At 44.7% G+C, this 13,615-nt stretch overlaps 1 protein-coding gene across 1 annotated transcript in view; it reads left to right on the forward strand.

The window, feature by feature from the left end:
* tafa3a (TAFA chemokine like family member 3a) overlaps positions 1-13,615 on the forward strand; it is an 89,611-nt gene that overhangs the window by 43,978 nt on the left and 32,018 nt on the right. The window lies entirely within an intron of this gene.

The following is a 13,615-nucleotide window of genomic DNA, read 5'->3' on the forward strand; positions in this document are numbered from 1 at the left end:
TCTTTTTCTCTCGGTTCTCTCTCTCACACACATGTCCGTATCTACCTCCGAGGATACCCATGTCTTTTTTCTTCACGTTTTGTTTCACGTATTAAGTGAAAACACACACACACACACACACACACACAGACACACACACTCACACACACACACAGACACACACACACACACACAGAGACACACACACACACACACACACACACAGACACACACACTCACACACACACACAGACACATCGTGGCTGTATACGGCCTCTTTGGAACCCTTGCCTTATATCACTGCAGCTACATAGGAAGGTCACGCTCCCTGCCTTGCACCACACCACACCACACACACACGCACACACACACACACACACACACACTGAGCCAAATGCAGTGGTATCGAGAAAAAATGTGCTGATCCTGAAATCCTTTCTGGGTGCTTTCCTTTGAACCGTTGGCAGGAATATCTCTAAGCTCCCCCTTCTTCTTTTACAGTCCCCCTGAAGTCTGACTGCTAACCCCTCTCTCTCCCCTCAGCAAAAACAATGTTGAGTTTAAAAGCACAGGACCAATGATATGTCAAGACATTTTTATTTTGCTCCCCAAATAAGACATTTCGTGAAACAACCAAGTGTTCCTGAAGCTTCTTCACTAATGATGCAGGCCATGGCTGCTCCGTTGTAGAAAAAAAAAAAGAATTTTGAGACATGGGGGCAGGGCTCTGCTGAGTGGAGGGTCAAGCTGAAATGGCAGATGTAGCCACCGGTCAGCCCCTGTCTCTTCTTGTTGACCTCGCGTGTGCGTGAGGGTATCCGAGCAAAACAGCCGAGACTGGGCCTTCACGGCGGCTGGAAGAGCCATCAAGCTCTCAGTGAAACATGTGAGGTGATTAGGAAGGGTGTGTGGGGAGGGGGGGGGGGGGGGGGGCTGCACTGATCCCAAGGCTAGAGGTAGACGTTGTGACTACACATCGCAGTAATGAGCCTGGCGCCTTGCAGCCAGAGCTAAATGGCAAACAGTGACAGCAGTTCAGCAGTAGCCCCACCACATCTGCCATCAGCACTCCAGACAACAGGGGGGAGAGGGAGGCAGAGAAAGAGTCTTTAGAGGGGGACCAACCTGCCCAGGGACTGGTGAGGGAAGAGGATGATGCATGGCATGTATGTGTGTGTGTGTGTGTGTGTGTGTGTGTGTGTGTGTGTGTGTGTGTACTGTATATGCGCACACACAAAACACACACACACACACACACACACACACACACACACACAAATGATCTCAAACACACACACACACACACACACACACGCACACACAGACACAGACACACACACACACACACACACACACACACACACACACACATTGACACACACATGTACATACAGTATATGTACATATATACGGATACATACACACTCCTACAGATGTGTTTTCTTAACACCCAGCCTCCAGGACCCCCAAGCGTCCCAAAGGCACATGGTGAAAGCTGACATCACATAATGAATTTCTGCACTGGCGGAGCCATGGGGTGGGCAAAGCGCAAATAATAGAGCTTGGCTCCAGAGGGTCAGCAACAAGTCTAGGAGCACACACACACACGCACACACACACACACACACACACACACACACACACACACACACACGGTTGAAATGAGACACATCCATCCATTTAACATGCATGTGGATACACACATATACACACCTACACTCACACCCAAACATACACACACACATACACCCACACACACACACATACACTTATGCGCCCTGCCAGTAGAGTTGTGTGTGCCATCACCGCACCAACGGCAAGTGATTTATTACGACTGAGGCGCACAATCACTCAGCCAGCGGGTGTGTGTGTGTGTGTGGAGGAGGTAGGGCTAGAGAGCCCTGCCAAAGCTCCCCCTCTGAGCTGCACGGGTGAGGCTAACACTCAGGTAATCACACAGTTAGTCCCTGCAGCCACAGGGGTCAGGCCAAGGTGTGCCCAGTAAACAAGCCTCTTTATCCCTCTGTTTATTGAGGTGGGGACCTGGTGGAGGTGGTCAGTGGGGTGTGTGTGAGTGTGTGTTTGTGCATGCATGCATGTGTGTGCGTGTGCGCATGTGTGTGTGTGTACAGGTGGGGGCAATGCAACCTCTTGGCGTAACTTTAAGGTAGCTCCACACTGCCGAGGTGTATTAGCTTGCCATGATAGAGAGAGGCAAAGAGGAGAAAAATGGAGGGAATAGGACAAAGAGAGAGAGAGAGAGAGAGAGTGGTGGAGCTGGAAAGAGAGGCATATAGGTGGGAAATAGGAGCAGGAAATTGGGGTGAGCAGAGTGAGATCCAGAGAAAAGAAGAGAGAGAAATGGAGGGAAAGTGAATTAGAAAGAGAGAGAGAGAGGTGGAAATAAATAGAATAGGAAATGGAGGGGCATAGAGAGATAGGGTGTAAATTAGAGACTGAGAAAGAGAGAGAGAGAGAGAGAGAGAACAAGAGATGAAAAGAAAGGGTTTTGATTTCTTTGAGGAATCTGACATGAACACTGTTTAACTGCACCGTGATTTGCTCGGCTGCCAATCTCTTCAACGCTCCTCATCAGTCGGCCACACTCAGGTTTGTGCTAATGGCTGCTCAAGTGCTGTACCTGAGCACACAGCACAATGTGAAAGTAGATAACACAGGCATCAAAAGAGCTAAGAAAACAAACAGCCAAAACACTGAAATCATGGAAGCAAAACCTAGAACCGTGACAGTGAAACAGTAAACTAAACTCCAGGAATCCACCAATCACACTGGCCTAGCATGGTAATACAAACACGTGCTGTAACCTCTCATTCTACCCCAAACAAGCTCAGTTCTGTATGCACACATACACACACACACACACACACACACACACATATTCAATATTCTTTCCTGTGATGTGTTAGTCAGGCACCAGTGGGTGAAGTTGAGCAGTAAATGCCTGGTGAACTGGAGCAGCCCTGTAAAGCCCATCAGTGGAGCTGATTAGATGATGGAGCATGACAGCAGCATCCCCCTCCTCTGCTGTCTTCAGACAGAAAGCACCAAAGTCCACAGGTCATGAACTCATCTCATCACGTAAGCCATCTTCATGTCATGTCATATCACCCTCTTAAGGGAGAAAGAGTTTTTTTTTATTTTGCGGTCAAAAAAATGAAATAAAAAAGCTTGCATATTTAACAACAAAGATGCCATTCTGAGGGTGGTGGCACTTTGTTTGTGTCTAACAGACATTTTCCTGAACCTATAGTTATATGACATTGACATATATTAAATGCAAACAAACAATGAATCTGCAAAGGATGCACACGTACAGTGTAGTGATGAACATGCAATTGTGTGTTGCACCATTATGTGCAGTATGGTCGAACATTGTGTTCTCAGATAGAGCCATACTGTAAAACAGTGGAGAGGTTCCGTTAACCGACATAACACTGACCTGTCACCGTCCCAGACCGATACTGTAACACTTTTTTGTGACAACTTTTTAAAAGTCCTCCGGTGGCTCTTTAACTTGAACAATAATCCCAAACACTCTAGCTCCCATCAGGTAATATGAGCAAAGAACCCTGCCAGGCATTTCGATGCTATGTGAAGCATACCATGCTCTGATTGGATGATTCCAGAAGGCTGCGCGTTCCGAAGGCCGTGCTGTTCTCTGGGGATACTATGTCCATGGGTTACATCATTGAGTGTGTGTAAGAGGGAGTGTGTGTTTGTAAGCGTGGCTGCAAGTAACCTGCACAGGGAGTGAGGTCAGGAAAGCCTTGTCTGAAGCACGGTGACATTTCCTGTGGGAGATCACAGGGCAGGTCACAATTTCCCTCTGGGATGCAAAGACGTTTTTGTGTGAGTGTGTGTTCGAAGAGTGCAGTGTGTATATGTATATATCTCTGCCTGCATCTGTGTCTGTGTGTGTGTGTGTGTGTGTGTGTGTGTGTGTGTGTGTGTGTGTGTATGTGTGTGTGTGTGTGTGTGTGTTTGTGTGTGTGTGTGTGTGTCTGTCTGTCTGTCTGTTTATGTCTGTGTCTGTGTGTCAGTGTAAGCAGGTAAGTAAGTAAACACAGTTTATCCACCTCGAAAATGTCAGAAATAGTTTATCCACCTCTTATTAGAGGTTATCCAAAAAATAGTTTTTTCACCTATTGCAACTTTTAACATTCAAAAACACACTGTATTATCAATATTCACAACATGTACACTCATCTTGAACATGTATACTCATGTTCTTGAATTTCCCCCCGGGAATCAATAAAGTATCTATCTATCTATCTATCTATCTATCTATCTATCTATCTATCTATCTATAAACACTCTAGGAACCATTCAATACCACTGGTATAGTAAATATTGGACAATAACCTCCACCATCATCAACATGTTCTGAATGCCTTTTTAAAAAATGTCGCAGTCCACCTCACCGTGATGACAGAATTCATAGTTTACTCACCTCTTATTGTACCACTACATCCCTCAGTGTAAGTATGTATGTACGCACACAGTATGTATGTATGTGTGTGTGTCTTGTATACTCGGGGGAGCAGGAAGGATGATAAGATGGAGGAGGCAGATAGGGCCACTAGGTGGGGGGAGGAGGAGGTGGAGGAAGAGGGAGGTGGTGGAGGGTGGAGGAGGATGAGGAGGAGGCGGAACAGGAGGAGGTGGAGGTGATGAAGGTGGAGGAGTAGAAGAGCTTGTGCTTGTGGTGGAGGCCAGGGAGAGGGTCACAACCCCATGCACCTCCCAGGAAGCAGCATGGCTTTGGAGCACCATCGGAGTCCCCTCTGTTTTTGGTTACTTTTCGTCCAATCCGCACCTTGATCACACTGTGCCTTATGAGCATTCCCCACCCCGTCCAGTCTGGCCTCCGAGGTGAAAAAGTTTGGTACGTAGTAATAAGTCAGAGCTTACTTCTTTGATCGCATTTCCCACTTGTGTAATTACGTCTGCTCAGGAGAAGCCTGAGGGTGTGCCATTCTGCGGAGTTCTGTTCGAGGAAGGCAATTACCCTTCTTCGGGATGTTCAACATGTGACATTTTCATAACTTTTTTTTAGAGAGATTGATTTAATTTAATTAAGTCATTACATAACAGCCCATCACATATGAAACTTAGGGGACCGTCTCATTTAGAAGAGGAATGATTAGAGACACTGAGACGGCGTTGCTGGCAGATGCTTCATTCTCAGACTCAACGGCCGCACCAGTAATCTCTGAACCCCCACCCCACTACCACCCCAGCCCCAACCCTGCTGTATCATCTTGCTCTCCCCCTCTCTAATTACAGATCCCATGTAAAGGCATTATTCTCTCCTCTCCTCTCCTCTCCTCTCCTCCCCCCTCCTCTCCTCACCACTCCACTCCTGAGTCGCCTTTTTCTACCTCCAGCTATCCAGCAACTCCAAAGAAACATTGGGCTCTCATTTGGATGGAAACAGGGGGTGTGTGTGTAGAAGAGGCATTGGTGGGTGGGGGTGAGGTGCTTGCGGTGGGTGTGTTGGGGCTGCGGGTGTGGGGGGGCCTTCCTAATGATTTCCACTGATGGATGCAATTAGCAGAAAGTGCTGACAGCGAGACAGTAATTGGGCCCGAATGAGGATCCCGGCCTAAACCAGCTCTTTAGAAAGCCTTTTAAGTCGCTCATCGCCTCTTTAATAGGGCTTCGGCTCAGTCTAGCTCCCCACGAAATATAAATAAATAAACACAAGTGCACTGTCACTTCCTTATGAGGGTCACTGTATGCCATCCAGGGATTCGTGTTACGCTGTAGAAACAATGTGTGGATATTTTTAGACATCAATTAAAAGTTGATTTTTATGAGTCTTGATTACTTCACAATTAGTACTGGACCACACGGCGTACATTTTAATTACCTTTTGAGCATAGTATTGAATTGTGTGAAATTAATAGCTTAATATATTTTTAGCCTATCACTTTTTAAAATGTGTATTGATTTAGAAAGACATAGCCCGGGAGCTCAGCCATGGATGGAATGGATCATTGATATATAACATTTCAGATAGGATACAAAATCAGCTATCACATTAGAAATGTAGATTCACTGTATCCATTATAACTGCATACATGAATTGATGATAAATGTCATAACTTATTAATAAGTTACATTTGTTGAAATAAGGTAACATGAGACAATAAACATTCAAATGAATTAGATAAAAGAAGAGCAGAAGATGGACTGCACACTAGGGCATTGGTTCCATAATAGTAGAACTGCTTCAGTTGACAGTTGCAGGGTGATTTAGTGCCAGTTTCATATAATGGATGGTACGTCTTTATGAGAGGTCGATGTGGAGTGGGTTGGTGTCCTTAGTGAGTCATGGAGGGACATGTCTGGATGGTAGTGTCATGGATGTAGTTATGTTGTGGATGGTCTTTATGCTGACTAACGACCTTCTAGTGTCAGACAAATAGACATGGTTGATTCATCTGTTGAGGAAAGAGAGAGAGAGAGAGAGAGAAAGAGAGAGAGAAAGACAGTGGAGTAACAGTCAGTCTTTCTCCTGTGAGTCACAGAGACTTTGGAAGAAAGTGGGTGATAAGCAGTACCTCAACAGAAGACAGAGAATGAGAGAGAGATTTCTTGAAAGTAATGCTTAAGGTAGCCAGCCATCACTCATACATGGCCTAGTTTACACAACAAACGAGCACAGACTTCAAAAGAGGTGATTTACATCAAATATATGGTAAAAACAAAGACAAACAATATGATCAATGTTCTGGAACATATGAAAATATTGTTTTCACTCCCACATCTCTATCTTGCCAAAACCCAGATTTATTTTGTTATTTGTGTGTGTTGAAGTGTAGTAATGTTTAAAAATATGGAAGCAAACATTTCCATCCTTAGATTTTTATTATTTTTGGCCACAGATTTTCATATTTAGCTTGATAGGAGTCTGTTTGTTGCTTGGGCACAATGTGGACTGTGATTGTGTTCTTAGTGATTACCTTTGGTCCAGACCATCTGGCTTTAATCTGTGGTCAAGGCTAAATGGCCTTTTTATGGGATCATCATCAATAGCATTTGTCTAAATGACATCGGATGAAAACCCATCTGGTGCTGCTGTTCAACAGAATGATAAAAACAGCGTACCATTTCAACTTTTTTTTAAATGACATCTGTCCGAGACTGGTCAATTGTGCCACAATGTCCTTGTAGTTTTAAAACTGTTATACTACATGCAGCCCAGTCAAGTGTAGCATACAGAGAAAGGCTGATTTGCTGTTCTTTGCTACTTTATGCTAGGGTGAGGGTGAGGGTATTGGGTTAGGCTCTGGGTATGTGCCAATATCTTTGTGTTATCACACTGCAAGGAAAAGTATTAACCCCCAAAGATACATTATACATTTAATACAGTGACACGTTAGCTAACAACATCCTGGTTATGGTGTAAATACACAACTAATTGATGTGAAACTCAAGAGACAGTGGAAAAGCAGAGTGATATGCTTTTGTGTACTGCTTACATGATGACACAATGTGCAACAAGGCCTACATGTGTATCAAAGAGAACAGAGATGTCATCACACAGACAGACTCTATGAGGACCGTACTCAATGAAGCAGTTTTAGAGATGCATCAGGCCAGAGCAGGGATGGACTGGGACAAAAAATCAGCCCTGGCATATTTGGCCCAAGCTGCCCTCAAATAGGTTGGGCACACCGAATTAAAAATGAAATCCTCGCATAAGCCTTAAATATGCATACAGTTGTGCTCATAAGTTGACTAAAAAGAGGAATAAAAAATCATCTTTTGAAAATTGATCGTAATGCCTTAATTAAAAACATGAGGAAAAATCCAACCTTTAAGGACACCAATTTTCTTTGTGAATGAATAATGTTTCATAAATGAATAAATGTTCTTCCTTGAAATACAGGGGCCATAAGTATACATACCCCTATGTTAAATTCCCATAGAGGCGGGCAGATTTGTATTTTTAAAGGCCAGTTATTTCATGGATCCAGGATACTATGCATCCTGATAAAGTTCCCTTGGCCTTTGGAATTAAAATAGCCCCACATCATCACATACCTATCACCATATCTCACGATTGGCATGGGGAACTTTCCATAAGATAATTTCTTAATGCAAATCAAACCAGCTATTAGGCTAACGGAAATAAAACCATGCCAATCTCTAGGTATTGTGAAGAGTTTATGTCTAAATTATCTAGATTGTGGTAGATCTTAATGTAATTTATACCAGTTACCACTAGGCTATAGGACAACTGAAACAACACAAAATAAACAGGGCAACTTTGTTGCCTGTTACTGGTAATATTTAATTCCTGTAGGCTATAGGCTACTACCTACCACATTGCTGGTACATTTTAGAACAGTAGAGCTACATGAACTCATGCCCATGCTTAGTTGTCTTGTGCATGAATATGAGTTTTGTAGCCTACATTTCCGTCAGTCTATGTATTTTAGCCCATCTTTACCTTTTTCTAAGAGAACCCTTCCGAGATAGAACCCTTTTGATGCTCTACTTTGAGAGACCAACCACCACTCATGTCATCGATGTTGAATTTTGGGCGTCTGACGGAAACTGATCCATCTGACCAACAATTAACGTTGATTTGACACTCTTTTCTGAGTTTGCAAATCATTCATTTAGAAAGCGTATGTTTCGCTATTTGTTATTGTGCAGTGGGCGACAGTCTTACTTTGTTATCATTACTATCATTATCACAATCAATAAGTCATCATAATCATCATCATGGCATGTCACACATACCTGCACCATCACTGAATTATCATCTAGCCTCAACTAGGCTACACTCTCCACCGGCTGCTCACTCCACTGGGGGCAAAAAATTTTACATTTCAAACCATCAAACCATGAAACATTTCCATCAAACATTTACATTTAGTGACTGTACACACACACACACACACACACACACAAAGGCATGCACACACTCACATACACACACACAGACACGCACACATACACACACATAGGCACGCACATACTAGCATACACAAAAGTTGCAAGAATAAATGATGGAGTAGGAGATGGAGACAAATTGACAAGCATGATTTATGGTAGTGAGGAAGTACAGGACTGAGCGGCGGTCATATTTTGTACCGCTATGCGGTACATCCAGTTTTATTTAAGGTTTATAAGAGTGACATTGCATATTCATAAACATACAATGTAAAGGTGGCTATTTTGGATCTGTTGTCCATGGACGAATGTTAAAAAGTCAGATGCCCCTTAAAGAAATACACATCATGATAAAAGTACATGGTAGATAGATACAAAACACATAAAACATACAATAAGAATTTTTTTTTTCTGAGCTTTTTTTTCTGTCCTTCAGCACAGAAGGTATACCATATCTGCATTATATGTGCAGGTATGTGTAAGTGGATTTATTAATAGATACAATTCCCACTTCTAAGAACACACACATGAGAGGATAAGAAATCTTCTCGGACATAAAACACCTACAGTAGTCTTGCTCTACCAACATGGAGGAAGGGTGTGCCTTTATTTCTCTGCTCGCAGATGTACCATAATAAAGAAAAAAAATGTTCTCCCAAGGGACTACGCTGTCTGCAGCGAGAGATCCGAGTTTCTCCTCCTCTCTACGGCAGAGAGAAGGAAAGCCATAGGGAGCAAGTCATTATGGAGGGAGTAAGTAGCACGCACTCGGTGAGCGTGTCATCTTGTTGTAGCAGAAAATGACTTGCCAGCCACAGGAGTTGTGCTGTTTAGAATGAACAACTCTCTCGCATTCCATGTCGACAGCCTCTTTCAATATTTGAGTATATGACTGAGCATCTCTGATGCAAATGTGGTGTCCTCGCTCTCTCTTCTCTCTCTCTTGCTCTCTCTCTCTCTAAACACTAATGATGATTTCCCTGTTGTCATGGCCATCAGAGATTGGCAGGTCGAGATGCTGGATGGGAGGTGTTCGCTGTAATAACTGTCCCTCTCATTCGCCACATTAAACTGGAGTAATGTAAAAGCATAAATCCTCGTTGACATTTATGACTCCGCTTTTAGTATTGAGGGACGCGAGGAATGAATTAAAACAGAGGAGAACCCATGTGTGGACGGCTCCGCTCAACACAGCTCTGCTGTTTTCTCCCTCCATCGTTCTTTCTTTCTGTCTTTCTTTCTTTCTTTCTTTCTTTCTGTCTGTCTTTTTTCTGCTTTTGTCTTGCAGTGCACTGTGGTCTTGCGCCACGTGTGTCCAAAGGCTACCCGTTGGCTGAGCCTAGTGAAGTATAGGCTACTAAAATGAAGTCTATCAATCGCCCACCAACCCTCACCCCGAACGACACATTAAGTCTCATGACTTCGCACTGCAGCTCGGGCATCCGTGGAAATGGAGTGCGGAACAAAATGTCCACAACAGACCATAAACGAGGCAAGCGAGGCTGCGTGCGCGGACTCTATACCATAGCGGGCATAAAACGTAATGGCCGCAGCACAAGTAGACTTCTCCCCAGTCGGCCTTTTTAAAGGGCCAGCCAACAGTCGCCTGCTGAATGGACTATTTGTGAGGGGGGAAAAAAACAAGACCCGCTCTTGCTGTATAGACAAAATGGAAAGAGGTAGAGATAAGAATGGAACAGGGGAGAAAAGCAAGGGACAATGGGAGAGAAGAGAAAAGAAAAAGAGAGAAAATAGAGAGAGTGAATAGTGTGAGGCCCCCTGCAAAGTGACCCGGAATGACCAGGAACGTCTTTGCCAAATCGATGGAGGCATGTGAATTATGAATCAAGGAAAATCATATGAATCAAGGAAAATCATTTGTACTGGAGAGCAACTGGCTCAGTGAATTAATCATGACCACAGGTTCATCTCGTAGAGGTTAATGACTCTTGAGCCCGGCCCCCGGTTAGCGTAATTTAGCCGATTAAGAATTTAAGAATCGCTAATATTTCACACTTTGCTCACGAGGAAGGAGGGAGGGTTTGGAAGCCAGAGATGCTGTCGGATGCCCACCCCACCGCCCTCCCCCTTTGCGCTGGGAAGGCTCAGCCCAGAGGTGATCTGTGTCTCGGGCTCATCTTCCCCCCCCCACACACACACACACACACACACACACACACACAGACACAGACACAAACACACAGCCTCGCTGCGTCTATGGTGGCCTTGGCCCACGTTTGTGACATTTTAATTTAAAGTGGAGCGCGCATAGCCGCGCGTCGACGGAGGATGTCTGGTGAAGCAGAAGTTAATTCCTATTCTCTGAGCCCCTGGGCGGCGTGTGTGTGTGTGTGTGTGTGTGTGTGTGTGTGTGTGTGTGTGTCTTGGTGTGACACCCGGGCTGTCAGTCAGATGGCGGCATTAGCCAAGTCTGTTTAAGATGAAAAACATTAGTGACACTTTGAGGGTGGGGATGGCAGCTATTTAGAGGAGACATGGCTGCTTTCTGACAGAGGAGCTGGATGGGGAGGACAACGGATGAGATGAGAAAATGGGAAAATGAACACAACACACACACACACACACTACCCACAAACCAACCACCCAAACATGCACAACACACATCCATACACACATATGCGCACATGCGCACAGACACACATACAGACACACACACACACACACACACACACACACACAATCATGCACCCCACTCCCCCCCCCCCCCCCCCCACACACACACACACACATGGACACACATACTCACATACTCACATAGACTGCAGGCTTCATGCCTGTCATGTTTGGCCTTTTGCAGAGCAGCCACCGCTGTTGATATTCTGAGACACGAGCCGCTTTAGTGCCATTTAAAGAGATCAGAACACCCTGGCGAGACGCACAGTGTCTGAGCACTGCGCCGCGCCGTACAGCCCAGCACCAGTGCAGCACAGTCAGAGGCCTCGTGTTCCAATGCGTCTGCGGGGGGGGACCAAACAAATTGTGTTGCTCATACACACCACCCCGACTGTGTCGTTTTTTTAGCCCACCTTATCTCTCTCTGCTCTCCTCTCGTGGAAGTACCGAGCCCTCAACCAAAACTCTCCTCCTCCGCAGAAAGCTCATCTGTTCCACCTGCCAGCCTCCGAAAGGTGTTCTGAGTCCACTGGGGAATCATGTGATTAGAGCAACGCTATTTACTTCCTGCTGCTCTTTTTGGACGTGTTTCTTCCGGCCTTTCTTCCTGGCCGATGCTACGGTATTTAATAACGCGGAAGGCCATTCACTTACAGAGGGAATGAGTGGTGTTGGGAAGGGAGTGATTTGATCTGTCTACCGCGGACGCTGCCATCAACACTCGGCTGCCGCCGGCGGTGAGATGAGTGGTACCGCCAGGGTCTTCATCAGATGGGCCCGCTCCATATGTTGAGGCGCTGTCAGGGCCCGTAATCTGGTGCCTTTCATTTTTGCGAAGAGCAAAAAAAAACCCCACTCTCTCAGGAGGAAGCTGCGTGCGGGGAAGACATAACAGAGGATAAACTAGATGTACTGCAGAGCGGTACAAAATATGACCGCCGCCCAGTCCAGCACATTTTTTCCACAAAAATAAATCACGCTGAAAGGCCCATATGATTCTAACTGTCTCACTAAATTGCATTATCCACACTCAATTCTCACTGGTATCTGCTAGACAACAAGTACAACACATGATTAGTTCATAGATTTCACATGTAAAATTCATTTTATACAACCCCACCCCCATCTTGCCTGTTCATAATTCTGAGAAATTCTTGAATTGTGTGCATGTGTGCGTGTACATGTTTATGTTTATGTGTGTGTGTGTGTGTGTGTGTGTGTGCGTGCTTGTGTGTTTGCCTCCTAATTTTTAACTAGGTGGCGCTATACATGAACTAATTGGTAATGGGATGGGTTGACATGCCCCCTTAAGACCAACATACAAAAAAAAGGTGGACCTCCTAGGCCCTACGGTTCTCGAGATATTCACAGAAAACTGTCTCCGGCCACCTACAGGCCAGTTGGTGTATAGTAACATAAATTAATTTATTGTGTGGCCCCCCATGAACGGAATTACACAAAACTTGGCGTGCATACAGAGGGTGTCATAATGATCCTACACTTCCAATTTCGTGCAGTTTTGACTATGTTAGGTCACAGATACCTGCGATTACAACACCTCATTTTTACTTTTTTGTGTTTAACTAGGTGGCGCTATACATGAAATGAGTGGTTATGGAATGGGTTGACATGGCCCCTTGAGATCAACATACAAAAAAAAATGGTCCTCCTAAACCTTACGGTTCTCGAGATATTCACAGAAAACTGTGTCTGCCCTACCCTCCTTTTGGGGGGTCCAGTCCAGCGGGGGGCCCACAGATCAAAACGAAAAACGATGGTTCCATGCTATCCATGTGGGGTTACATGCCCACCAAGTTTCGTCTATCCCGGTCTTTCAGTGTCCCGGGAATCCTTGACGGAAATTTGGACATGCGAAAAAGAAAAAAAAAAAAAAAAAAAATCTGACTAAACCTATATGACCGCCGCTTCGCTGAAGAACAAGGAGAAAAGAGCAAAAAGGGGGATAGAGAGAGAAAGAATAAAAACATAGATAGAAAGAAGAGGAGAATGAGAGAATGGGTAAAATCAGGAGTCTAACTGTGAGATAAAAACAGAACAGTGAGATATGATG

Source organism: Alosa sapidissima, chromosome 4, assembly GCF_018492685.1.
Source record: "Alosa sapidissima isolate fAloSap1 chromosome 4, fAloSap1.pri, whole genome shotgun sequence".
In the NCBI taxonomy this organism is placed as follows: Eukaryota; Metazoa; Chordata; class Actinopteri; order Clupeiformes; family Clupeidae; genus Alosa; species Alosa sapidissima.